Source organism: Lagopus muta, chromosome 2 (assembly GCF_023343835.1).
Source record: "Lagopus muta isolate bLagMut1 chromosome 2, bLagMut1 primary, whole genome shotgun sequence".
NCBI lineage: Eukaryota > Metazoa > Chordata > Aves > Galliformes > Phasianidae > Lagopus > Lagopus muta.
The window spans coordinates 37064963-37078948 of record NC_064434.1 but is presented as its reverse complement, the minus strand read 5'-3'; the positions used below and the strand labels follow the sequence as shown (position 1 = coordinate 37078948).

The window sequence follows — 13986 nt, the reverse complement described above, 5'->3', positions numbered from 1 at the left end:
TGACAGGATATTCCTCAAAAATGCTTCTGGTCTGTACTGAAAGAGAAGCTGGACAATACTCTTGTAAAAAAGGAAGATGGAAAAGTAGTTTCTAGCACACAAGTAAGATTTATGTGAATGAATCTTAGACATCTTCAAATCAGACACACTAGAGAAAATATCCAAGTGCCTTAAAAATTTGAGATGAATGACAAATTACATAAGTGTTTTAATGTTAGAGAAACTGATGCCAATATTCATACAGAATAAGCAAAATATCCCAGTACAGAATAACTATCTGCAACTCATAAAGCACAGATTATGATGTAGTCATATAAAACTTCTAGGATTTAACTTAACTGCAGATAAATGAAGTTTAGAGAACTGGCATACAAATTAGAAATTTTAGAGATGATCTTTTTTTTGTTGTTGTTGTTTGCTTTTCACTCACTGCACAAAATATTTTGTAGATTATAGAGAATTGTGGCATGAGGACAAGTACTCCGTGAATTTAGTTTCTTTCTCTTAATTTGATTCTACCCTTGATTATTCCAATAGTAACCTTTTTCCATATGAGCTACTTAAATTATTCCTTTTACAGTTGTTTATTGATACTATTTTCCTTATTTTCAAGGCATCTACTTTAACTAACCCACCAAGCCAATCAGCTTATTGTAGGAGGTTGTCATATTGACATTTGTCTTTCATAAATCCATGCTGATCACTCCCATTTGCCTTCTCATCTTCCATATGTTGTTTGGAAATCATTTGCAAGATAATCTGCTTTATCACTCAACCAGGTATAAAGGTGAGGCAGATCAGTCTGTAGTTCTTTCTTGGAAGAAATGAACCAGATTTGCTTTCTTCCAGTCTTCAAGAATTTCTCCCAGTCTCTATAGCCTTTACAAGAATATTCTTGTAGTAACATCAGTCACATTTCTCAGCACTTCATTATTTTCAATGTACCCATGAAATTCTCTTTTGTTTCAGTACTCCCTAACCTGAGGTCCCGGCTTCAGAGTTATTTTTCTGATAGTCACTGATATGATGCTACATTATGGCTTTAGGAGAAAAAAACATGCTGATAACATACCAGTGTTTTATCTGTTGCTGAGCAGTGACTGCAAAGATCCAGGAACATCTCAGTTTTTCAGCTTCTTGTACTTTCTTGCCAGCCAGAGGACCGGAGGAGCACAGATTGCTGGGAAGGGAGAGAACCAGAACAGCTAACATAAACTGGACAAGAGGACATTCCATATCATATGCCAGCATGTGAAAAAGCAGTAAAATTATGGGGAACTGGCTGGAAGTTGCTGCTGTTGCTCAGGGCCTGGCTGAGCATTGGAGCATTGGTCAGCTGGTTGTGAGTAATTTCTTTGTGCATTTTTGGAATATGTTTAGAGTATATATATATTTATCACTATTGTTTCTTAGGATCCTGAACTTCCTTATCTCATGATTACTTCTATCAGGGCTGACCTCATCTTTCAGTCCTTTCTTGTTCGCAAATCGGACTGGTAGAACATTTCCCCTTTGTCACATGAATTCAAAATTGTCATTAAGGCATTCCAGATAACCCCTTGTTTGCTTCTGTTCTTCTGGACTGCCCTTTAAGCAAATACTATGGTGGCTGAAGTTCCTTCTGAGAACCAGGGCCTGTGAACTTCTATTACTTATAGTCATTATTAATTCAAAAATACTTGATATGTTAAAAAAAAATTGGACTGGATATTTCAGTGTTCTAGATTACTTTCTTGCTGATCACAGGCTATTCCAAATAGATGTTGTATAAAATCTAAAGTGTTATTTATTTGTCTTTAAGAAGAAATGTAATAAATAACAGACTTATAATCTTCAAACTCTATCTCCTGGTGGTGTAAACCAAGAAGACAACATATTATTTGATGTTTTACAGGCTTTGAAATTATCAAAATTTTTAATGGGTTTATAATTTATTTTTAGACATTATTTCATGATCTAGACTTTGTACATACTTTCTGAATTTATTTTAAATGTTAATAAACTAAAACATTTTCCCATGGCTTTTTTGTTTTAAAAAGTTATCAGACAAAAGCAAAAGGCAAAGCTACTTCAAGCCACTCTCACAGTGCAGTACTTGAAAGACCATGTATATTATTAACTTCATACCTGCAAAAGTTCCCACTGGCTTCAATATGATTACTTTTATGAAGAAGTACTTAATCTTACTGAAGATTGCATGGTATATACATCTGTAATCATTATTTATGTATGTATGTTATTTAAGTATGTTTTATTTTTATTGTATTTTCTTCTTAACAAATCCTTTCATTGTCACTTCTCAAAAAGTGACACTGACATTTGCAGTATCTTAGTTTTTTTTGGCTTAGAGGCAGTATCTCAAAGCACAGTCCATATGAGCATGTAAAGGGAAATCCTGCCTGGACAGTTATTCGAGTAGCAATTGCCCACATCTCCCAGGAACACTAAGCTAAATTTGCATATTTTGTGTAAAAGGATGAAACTTCCAGCGAGTTTAAACCTCTGATCCTGTTACAGATGAGGTAGAAAAAAGGGAGAGAAATATTATTAAACAAACTTATGTTATCTCAGAACAAGGCCTAAGAGAAACAACTAAGTTGCTATAAGACAATTTAAACAAAACAACAAAAATTAATTTGAACACTTAGCTGCTATGGGATCTCCAGCATCATTACAAGTGGCTGAAAAATAAAGCTTAATTAAAATGAAGCAAAATAAATACATGTGTATAAACAATTAATTGTAACCATAGGAACCATTATTTGCAGAGAAAACATAAATGAAAAACATGATTTTAATTTGATGGCTGTAAGTCTGAAAATATCTTTATCCAAAACCTTTATAACAGAGTTTTATTTCTTGTGTTCAATAGTCTGATAGTAAGAAGCTTTCATAAGAGTTGCCACATTCACTTTCTCATTAAACTAAAAGGATTGAAAGAAATTAAATAGAAATGCTTCCAACTTTACACAGCTTCTCACAGAAGATAAACAAAAACCGTGAACTTACATGGCTTATATTATACAAAGGATCACTGAGACATGAATAAATACAGAGAATACAATATTAAAATCTTCAAGAAAAAAAAAAAAAGCTATGAAAAACTACCTAAACAAGGCTATAACCTATTTTACTTTAGCAGTCTATCTAAAGATTTTCAGAAACTTTTGGCTGTAGACATATGCAGAAATTTGTAAGTGAATAAAAATAAAAAAGAAATGAAATAATTAGTTTGATATTTTATTAATTATAATAAAATGAAATAGAATAATACATTTCACAATATTTGGTTGATTTATGGTGAGTAGAACTAGTTTGAGAATGTGAACTTTGTTCCACTATCTGACCTGCAGAAAACCTGTTAACATTTTTAAAATGCAGATGAAATGGGAACAACTGAAAGTGCAAGGTAATTTTCATAGTAATTTGCTCATTGTAATCTCATTTTGAATATAATTACTTTGGCATAAGTTTTATAAGTGTGATTCAATATTTAAGCATGGGATAGGTTGACAAAAGAAGACTTTAGAATGTTAAAAGAAAAGGTAAGCTTTATAAAAAAACAGAGTAAGTTTTCTTCTATACATGGATTCTGTAGCTAAACAACAATATGGAAAGGGGGAAAAACTAGAAAAAAAAACAAACAAGGAAGGGGGCGTGTGTAACTACTACTTACAACTATTACTGAAGACAAAAGTATAATTCTTTTAAATATTCACATCAAAGATTCTGCACAGTAGACATTCTTCTGTTTTTGATACTTACATTTTACAGGCTGCTCTAGGAATTTGATAGTTCTCCAGTGTAGTCATCCCTGAAAGTACTGATTTAAATATCCAACCACCCTTACTTCTCTTACCTTGTATGGTGTCTGTTGGTTTTCTTTTTTTTTTTTTTTTTTTCTCCTAACTATTTCCTCTTATTCCCTTCACAAGTCTACCAAGTGCAGCCCTAGCCTGATCTTCACCGCATTTTCAGTAGTTAACTCTCCCTCACCTACACGATGGGCTTTTAGACAGTACTGGCATATTTATACAGGTTAAAAGCACACAGAAAGGAATAATACCCTTATCTCCTGTACTTTATTGAGCTGCAAAAGAAAGCAATGACAGCACCTTCTACAGGTACACAAGCTCTACAAAGCAACAGAAAATAAAAAAGAAATTAAGAAGAAATAAACTTAGTTAACCCCTTCCAACAGCCAGTGACAGCTCAAGAGGAGCTTGACTGCTAACCCTAAGATGAGGGTGAGGAGGGGCAGATCCAGATTCCACCCATTCCAGTCACTTAGGTGCATTGCTTGCTTCTGAGATCCCTGGGTTATCCGTGGATGCATTTGTAATGGAGAAATTTTATTTCAGTAACTAGTGACAACTGTTATTTTATCTGTAGTACAAACACACATAGTAAACAGCCAAACTGTGTAACAGCATTATCTGATATTAGATACAGATTAAGTTTATTTCATGATTTAGACCACACAACTACAGTTTCAAAAGGCTGAATTCAAAATTATGCTTATTAATTTATTTAATTATGATCCAAACCAGTTGGAAAAAAAAAAAAAAAATTGATGAGCCTAAGGAATTTTTTTAATGTATTTTATTATCTTATTATTTTTATATGTATTATAATAAATTTATAAAATTTTATAAAAATAAAATAATATGTATTATTTTATTTTAATAACCTTATTTTTCTCTTCTCTAAGAAATTTCTCTTTCTTTCTTTAATCAACAAAATGGTTTCAAATTGCCAAATCAATCTTTTCAAACACTTTTAAATTATTGTTCATTTTGCTGCCCTAATTTTCCCTTCTTTCAAATGCAGCATTCTGACCAATTAAACTATCTTCAGGAATAGAAGTTTAACAAATTATGTTTGTCAGGTGTGTTCTCCCAAGCTTTCAGTGCTCTGCTTCCAGTAAATGAATAAAAAGAGCAAGCACTGACAAAAAGAAAGAATTTTCAGATTCAACAGGGGCTTGACTGACCAGGATTAGTCATAAGAATATAAATTTCTACTTTGGAAAATAGTCACTAGTGATCAGTAAAAAAATAAAAGCTATAGTTACTTAGAGCAATTACCACGAGGAAGGGAAACAAGAATGTGGAAGATTTCCTTCCCATAACAAAAATTTTTAGACAATCTAAAGCACTGCTTTTTCTGGTCTCTACTTGAAATTACCCTGAGGGCACTGAAATTACCTGGACTCAGCAGCACAAAAGATCAGGCACTGCACTTTGTTCTCTATGACAGAGAGAATTTATCCTGGTGAAAAATTTTCTTTTGTCTCTGCCTAGTTTGTAGTCTTATCATGCATTCTTAATGCAAGCAGGATTGTGGCTTCCCAAGAACAAGTATTGCTTTGACAGCAGTAGTGGATTAAGATTCCCTCCCCTCCTCACACTCATCTACTCCATGTTTTATACTCCATTTTTCTGCAGCTTGCCATCACCTTTACTTATACCAGCACAATTCTGTGTGTGGAGTCATTATGAACTGGGTCAGAGTATCACTCATTTGAAAAATGCTAACTAAAAAAATGTATGTAATTAATACACTACTTGACCAGGATTCTTTCCTTCACTGAGTTCATCCAGCAGCCCAGACAGTGATGCTGATATAGCATCAGACAAATACAGTGAAAATATCTAAAAATATTACAGTTGCTAAAGCATCCATATTTTGAAGCCATAGCTTCAGGTATGAGTACATATAAAGCCTGCTAAATGGTTGTATCACTTGAGACTAATGTGTTCAGTGTACCTCAGTATTTCTGCCTTAACTTTTCTTTTTTTGTTTTTTTTTTTTGGTATATTTTTCTAGAATTGGCTCATGCCTGACAATCATCCTGTTACTTTTGCATTTGTGTCTTCAGTTTACACAAAATAAGTCCAATATTTCTGGGAAGTACTACCTAAGACAAGGTGGCTGCCTGCAAAAAGCCACTCAAGAAAGATTATCTGGAAAATAACGCTATGCCACTCAGCTGCTGCATCTGTAACAGGTGGGAAAGACAGCTTTCTCCTATGTGCCTGAGCTGGTTTCCAGCACAATGCCTTTCTTTGCCACCCAGAAGCAAGTTCAGCAGCAAAGCAAGTAGAAAATTTCAATCATTGCTCATAAGTGATAGAAACACTCCTAAAGGCAGATTCCTTCTTTTCATGATATCTGTTTCTATTTTGTTGATTATAAGCTGTGCATAACCAAATATTTTGATTACTGCTTGCGTTACAAGATGATGTGCTTCATTAAAATAATAAAAATTGCACTCCTGCAAGAATTTGTCCGGGGATATTTCAATATTAGAAATTAGAGAGTCTGAGCATTATAAGGCTCAAAGAAATAACGAGTTCAACCTTGATGTTATCCTCCTGAGATGTAGGCATGAGTGAAACAGATTGCTAGTTACGGCACTTGAAAAACATTGTTGGAGATGTGAAAATTAAGACAGATGAGAAAAAGAAATTTAGTCATTTAAATCCTACAAAGTATTTCTGTTTTAATTAATACCCTTAACAGAATAACTGGGACATATACCAACATAATACCTTTGATATTGCAAGTATGGAATAGAAATAGCATTCCTCACACTATGAAGGCTTGTCATATGGAAGAATAGCAAGCTGGTTTGGGATTTGTCTCTTTTCCAGTACTGCTTCTTAGAGTATAGTCACAAATGTACTCTGTCTCACTTCACTCTAAAACAATAGGCAGAAAATACACTTTTGAGAATAAAGAAAAATGTTTATCAAGACAATTTTGGCAAACTGAATGCTACTAACAGGTTCTTCACATTCAAACTTCCTTTCATAAACCTTGATTGAGAGTTTGATAAATCTCTTAACTAGTCTAAGGAGATTTTCCAGGTATGTTCTTATCTACAAGGACTTGATCCAAGTGTCAACTTGGACAAGTTGTTGGCCAAGTGTTGGGTCCTGCATTTTGGTCACAACAACCCAGGCAACCCTACAGGTTTGGGGAGGAGTGGCTGGAAAGCTGCCTGATGGAAAGGGACCTTAGTGTACTGATAGACAGGCAGCTGAGTAAGAGCCGGCAGTGTGCCCAGGTGGCCAAGAAGGCCAATGACATCCTGGCTTGTATCAGGAATGGTGTGGTGAGCAGGACCAGAGAAGTAATACTGCCCCTGTACATGGCACTGATGAGGTCTCACCTTGAGTACTGTGTTCAGTTTTGGGTATCTCAATCAGAAAGGACATTGAGGTGCTGGAGCAGGTCCCAAGAAGGACAACAAAGAGGAGCAACTGAAGGAACTGGGACTGTTTAGTCTGGGGAAGAGGAGGCTGAGGGGAGACCTTATTGCTCTTTTCCAGTATCTGAAAGGTTCTTAGAGCAAGAGTGGGGTTGGTCTCTTGTCACTGATGACAGGTGACAGGATGAGGGGAAATGGCCTCAAGTTGCACCGGGGTAAATTTAGGTTGGATATCAGGAAACACTTCTTTACCGAAAGGGTTATTAAGCACTGGAATAGTCTCCCCAGGGAGGTGGTTGAGTCACTATCCCTGGATCTGTTTAAAAACCGTTTGGATATGGTGCTCAGGGACATGATTTAGCAGAGGCTTGTGAGAATTAGAGTAGTTTGGTTAGGTTGCAGTTAGACTTGATGATCTTTAAGGTCTTTTCCAACCTTAGCAATTCTGTGATTCTATGACTTCTTTTCCAATTGTGTTTACCAAATTTTTTTTAATCTTCTGGCATTTATGCCACTTGGCTTTTTTATGACTGTACTGATATATTTTGTTGACTACACTGAAAGCATCCTATCCTGGCTACTTCAAACTTAGCTTGTTAACTAGGGTTTTTCATATTTCTTAGTCATAGGTAATTGGTCACTGTATAGACATAGTCACAGAGGGTTCACAACACTCCATAACTTATACTTTCTGGTCAAAGCTCTTCTTATTTCAATTGCAAAATCAATAAATATTATATTTGGTCATTTCCTTCCCTCTTTTTTTTTTTTTTTTTCAGTTAGATAGGAACTTCTCTGATCTTAAGGACTAAGTGGAACATCTCCTTCAGTGTCACATAGGACACTGACATTTTTTCATTTTGAGTATATGTTATTTGTAAATACATTTAAGACATAGCTGATTAAATCCAACACACACATTGATTTAACCCTGCTGGTTATCTTACAGCCAGTGTCTTTTGTCTTGATTATTTTTATTACTGATACTAGTCCCCAAATCTGGCAGTAGGAGTGGAAGCACGAGTGGTGCAGGTTTCTTTGTTGGTGTTATCCATATTCATATATAATTTTTACTTTACAGGTCACTGATACATGTCATGTACAGGCAAGCTACTGCTCCATTCTCAATAGTAGGTATCAGTATGCTACCTGTACTTTTTTCCTTAAAGATGGCTGCAATTCCACTTCCAGATAGCAAGGAGAGGAAAACAAAATCCATCTAGCAGCTTTCAGAAGCCAGGTATAGAAGTACCTCAGCATACTAAAAGGCGAGTATTCTTGCCTTACACTTCCTGCTGAGATACACAATCAGTCAACGTTGCCAGAAACTGATATTGAGGGAAGCAAATGTCCTCCTCCTTGAAAGACTGGATGGCATAGCCTCCCCTACTCCCAGCTCAGGAAAAGCTCTCTTGGGAGTTTTCCAGCCACAGTGTTCTGAAAGATCATTGCCGACTTAAGATCACTAATACTGTTTGACACATTTCATTTGACCTCCTCTTAATGTCTATCACAGACAACATTTCATTCACCCTGCCTACTCAAAACAAGATAATCTCAACAATGCGAAAGGAGAAAGACAACACTCAAAAGGAACCTTCAAGTCCTCTCAAATTGGACTGATGTATGTGATTGGCATTATATTGTTTCATTTCTTTTCTAGAAATTATATGATACAGTTCTAGAGTTTTAAAAAGATGAGAAGAATTAAAAGATATTATTCTAATGTTGCAGTGCATCAAAATGGTGTTTTCATATTTGTGTATGAGATTTGTACACTGGAAATGTAATCAACAGCAATCTGTCTTTTTTTGCAATGGGTGTTCATATTTCCTAAGTACCTCCCTCACCCAAGCTCAAATATTTAAAACACTACTTTCTTCTGAATTAAAAGCACATGGATAAAACACATCTATAAATAAGGTTTGCTTGCTAAGCCATTCAAAACTCTTCGTTGAGTTGCAAACAAAAACAGTTTGTCTAGTTTTTGTTATATATAACCAATTCATTGACATGATAGAGATCAAGAGAGGAGGAAAAAATATTGCAGAGCAAGACAGATTAAACAAATGATGCTGATTTAGTATTTTACTATGGTACATGTTGTTAAATAGGCCTCAAAGCATTAATATTCTCTGAGGTGTTTTTTTGTTCTTTTGTTTTGTTTTGTTTTTCATTAATAATGCTATCTGACTTTAAAATACATACTAATCCTAACAACACATTTCTAAATGAAAGATGCTGGCAAGGCAAAATACTGAGAAGTATTTGCTGTAAAATTCTGTAGTACATGTTGAAAAATGTAGTATAGTAATTCCCCAAAAGATGACAACCCCTAGACTAGCTGGCAGTAGCTCAGTGAGATTACTGATTACCATATAGCGCTTTTTTGTTTACAGTTTCCTTACTCTCATGCAATAAACACAGTTGTTCACCTCCTCTGGCCCTTGTCTTTGTGACAAATCTTGAACCACCTTCTTTATTTATTTATTTGTTTTCATCAAGATGTGCCACAGTAAAATTTTATTCTTTTTTGGGATCATAACTTGGGATCATAACTTCAATACATCAAGAAACTTACAGATCAGATTTTCAAATCAGATAAAGAAGAGAAGTTGATCACAAAGTCATATAGTGATACTATTTTTATAATGATTTACAACTCAGTTATGCTAAAGATGTACCGTGTATTTTAGGCTGAACATTTTTTCTGCAGTGTTCCACTTCCCAATAGAAAAAACAAAACAAAACAAAACAAAAAAAACCCCAAAAAACTTTTGGCATTTGCTAACAATGCCTGTGATTTCAAATGCCTTCCAACCAAAAAAATGAAAAACACATGGAATTATTTAGTTGCCAAATTGAAATATGTCTGAACTATCCGAGACACTAGTCTACAATTATGTATTTAAATAATTAGCTACATATTTGTTTCTGCAAGAAATACCTTTTTCTTTTTTTTTTTCTTTTTCTTTTTTTTTTTTTGTGTGTGTGTCTGAATATCAGTAAGATGTTCCTGAAGCTTAGTGGGGGCAATAGCCTTAATTAGAAATTATGAAAAACCTATCTGAAATGGGAAACATTTCCCTCTTAAGCTCAGAGCAGTCTGCATAGGCTAGACTGATTATTTGTACCTGAGAGAAGAAAAAGAGAACTGCCTCATTTCACAGGAAACCATCACAAGTTGTTTTCTGTAAGTCAAATAAGTGTTCAATCTTGTTCTCAGTGACAGTCTTATTCCTCTTACCTATTCTTCTTTGCCTTCTCTGCCTTCCCTAGAGCTGCCTCATGTTTCTTGCTTTCCTCTTTCACCTTAACATGAAAACTCTCAACAAGCATCAGTAGCAGATGGAAAGACTGAAGCACAATTCTAAGAACAAGAGTAGCACTTGAACTGTTGCTCACCCTTTAACAAGACAGATTCTGATGTGAATAGTATATGAAAATACATATTAGGTCTGGTCTGAAAGTAATGCCTGCTATTTTATGATGTTGGCCTGTGATATCAGAGGTGGATGTTCATGGTATGGCAGCAAAGGTTGTACCTCCCCACCAGTACTCCATTGGGTTTTGTTGCCATGCAACAAATGGCAGCAGAGGGGCAGTCTGACAAAATGGCATCTGACATGGAAGTGCCTATGATGCAAAGGTATGTAACTGAATGCCTCCATGTGGAAAAAATTGCACCTACTGACATTCATTGATGCTTACTGAATATTTATGGACACCAACCAGTGAATGTGAACACAGTGAGGTGCTGAGAGGTACATTTCAGCAGTGATGACACTGACACTGTTCACCTCTGCTGGTGCAGATTTTTTCAAGCATGGCATGCCAACTCTTGTTCATCACTGGCAAACATGCATTGCTAATGGTGGTGACTATGTGGGAAAATAGTGTTTTGTAGCTGAGAATTTGCTCTACGGAACAGTGCCATTGTGCTCTTTCTATCTGTTGTATTTTCCACAGAAATAAATAGGAGGCATTACTTTCAAAGAGACCTATGTATAAAGCAGAGTTGCTTTACCTTAGAATCATAGAATCATTAAGGTTGGAAAAGACCTCTAAGATCATCAATTCCAACTGTAATGAAGCACATAAAACCAAGTAATGACAAAATAGTCACAGTTATCTTGAGATAACTCAGGTTGGAGAGGACCTCAGGAGGTCTCCTGTCCAACTTTGCCCCAGCACAGAGTCAACTTCATCCCAGATCAGGTCTAGTTGGGTGTCAAAAGCCTCCAAGGATGGAGATGGCACAGCCCCTCCAGGTACCACTGCACTGCCTCAGCATCCTCCTGAGGAAGTTCTTTCCCATCCCCCTCCCATTCATATTGCATCTCTTAGATCAATAACACTTTGAGTGAGGATGATGTATTCTCATTCATTTCACAGAATGAGGCCCATGTCCAATTTGAAGAATGGAAAGAAGCATACAACAATATTTCAGAGTCTAGTGATGAACTGCGATCTCAAGTCTGGCAGTAGGCTCTGAAAAGAATAATCAGAAATCCAAAGAATAATGTTTGCTATAGAGTGGAACACTACCAAATGATGAAACAAAGAGACCCAACCAACATAGGATCGGTACACTACTGCTTTGTAAAACACACTGCCATGCTTTGCCATGAGGAGCTGTACTCTGTTTTTAGTGTATTTTCCAATTACTCTTAGAAGAACGGAACTATTACCCAGAACAACATGCAGATGATCACCAAATCTAACACTACTCCAAAACCTTCCAGTGTTTTTGGTATTTAAACCCAAAAAGCAGCATATGATCCTGAAATGTCATTGACCATGTGCACAAATATGCAAAGCCAATAAGGAAATGATTTCTAGCAAATTCCTCATATTCCTTATAAATTATTTATAAAGGTAAGACCAGCAGTGTAGAAGTGTCAGAACAGTGAATTCCAGACTGTGGAGAGGATGCACTGCATTTTTGACCCCCAGTGCCTTACTTTGAGCTACAACATCATTTCCCTTCTGCTGTACAGAAGCGCAGACATCCTCTGTTCCAGCTCATTCTTTCTCTGCCACAGGAATCAGAATCTTCCACGTAGTTACATGACAAAACAAATCCTGGATATACAATAAGCCTGAACAAGTGCACTGCAGCCTCCACTTCCACTTTGCAACTCCTGTATACATTGTGGCAGTGAGTTATTTCTTCATATTTACTATTTTAAATGTTTTATGCTCAATTTTTCTCAGCATTTTTTCTCTCCATTTTTCTCTTAGCTCTTCAGACTAACACCCTCACTCATTTCCTTTAGTAAAAATTTGAAAGCAGTGTTCATAAATATGTCTATCATCTGAGTAATAAAGCTAGTAATAAGAACGAGTTGAACAGTTTCATTTTTAGTTATGCTGGTGACCCTTTGCCTTTCCTCAGAGAAAAAATAAGAGAACTGATGTCCTTAATGTTGTGTTTTAATTTCACACATGTTGTAATTCTTTATGGATATCTTATGAGCCAGTAGATTGCTCTTACAACAAATGTATATTGCAAAGATAATTATATGATATCAAAGAAAATGTATTCAATAATGTATGTACTGCCATAAATGCTTTATGAATAGATTACAAAATATTACAGAAGTATACTTTCAGAACTTATGTTTCACAACTTCTTTACACAAATTCTAAATATATTTTCTTGATTACTTTTTCTTAAAAATATACTTTCCTAGTTTTGGACTGAAATAAGACAGAAAAGGGAAGTAATTAAAAAATTACAGTTATCACTAGAAGGTTAAAAATGTTATCATGGTGTGTATGTTCACTGTATATTTTAATGTATTAGATTTAGTCAGCATATAATGACTGGAATCTCTGAGATAATAGTCAAGGCTTATGGGATAATGACTTACACCATTCTACAAGATATATAACTTACTTCTACAAAATGAGATGTTCAAGGAGTTTTTTTCATTTTTTTCTCTCATATAAATAAGGAAAACAAAAGATAAGGAGAATTCGATGATAATGATAAGTATCTGGGTGAGGAGAAAATAACAGATTTCAAAAAGGTATAAAGATCAAATCCAAATTCTAATGAAAAGAATGTCTTTATACAAGCTTATATTGCCAAACTCACTATAGAACATCAGATAACTTGATGAATTTTTTTTGTATAGTCATATAAGAGGTGAATGTAAGTGACCTAGCATGCCACAAAAATATATTTATTCGTCTGTTACGTTTTCTTTCTTTAACATCTCCACGCATGTAAAAAGGACTTATTTTTTTACAAGATTTAAGAGAGTAGTTGTCCTCCATGCATTTCCAATCAGACCACATACGAGAGTTTTGCCATGGTAAAATGGCAATGAAACTGTGGACTAGCATGTTGTAAAAATCGCCAAGATTTATTTTTGCATTTATTTCTAAAGACATTCTTTACAGAATAGTTATCACTCAAAAAGAAAGCAAAAAAAAAAAATCAAATGAGACATTAAGTTATTTAAAAGTAGTTAGAAATAACAATATGTTTATTTTCATTATCGAATATACTGTAATAGAATAAATGTCTGTATTTTAGATTGCCAGATCCAAATGATTCAGAAATTTAGGGATTTCATTGAAAAACACAATAAAAATAGATATGAAGATGGACTAAAGGCTGGAATTGGGATGTTAGGAAGTCTCATGGAATCAGCCTTTAAAAGACAATTCTGCATGTATGTCAGTGTTGCAGTAATTTTACTCGATAGTGACTGAAAAGGATGTTGCTGCTGTATTCTGTAGCCATTATAGCAGTAGAA

At 35.0% G+C, this 13986-nt stretch overlaps 1 long non-coding RNA gene across 1 annotated transcript; it reads left to right on the top strand.

Annotated features, from left to right (window-relative positions):
* The first annotated feature begins 1157 nt into the window (after window positions 1-1157).
* Window positions 1158-13627, top strand: LOC125689090 (uncharacterized). The gene is made up of 3 exons (XR_007375029.1): window positions 1158-1342; window positions 5830-6010; window positions 11612-13627. It is a non-coding gene; the product is annotated as an uncharacterized LOC125689090 (long non-coding RNA).
* The last annotated feature ends 359 nt before the right edge of the window (window positions 13628-13986 follow it).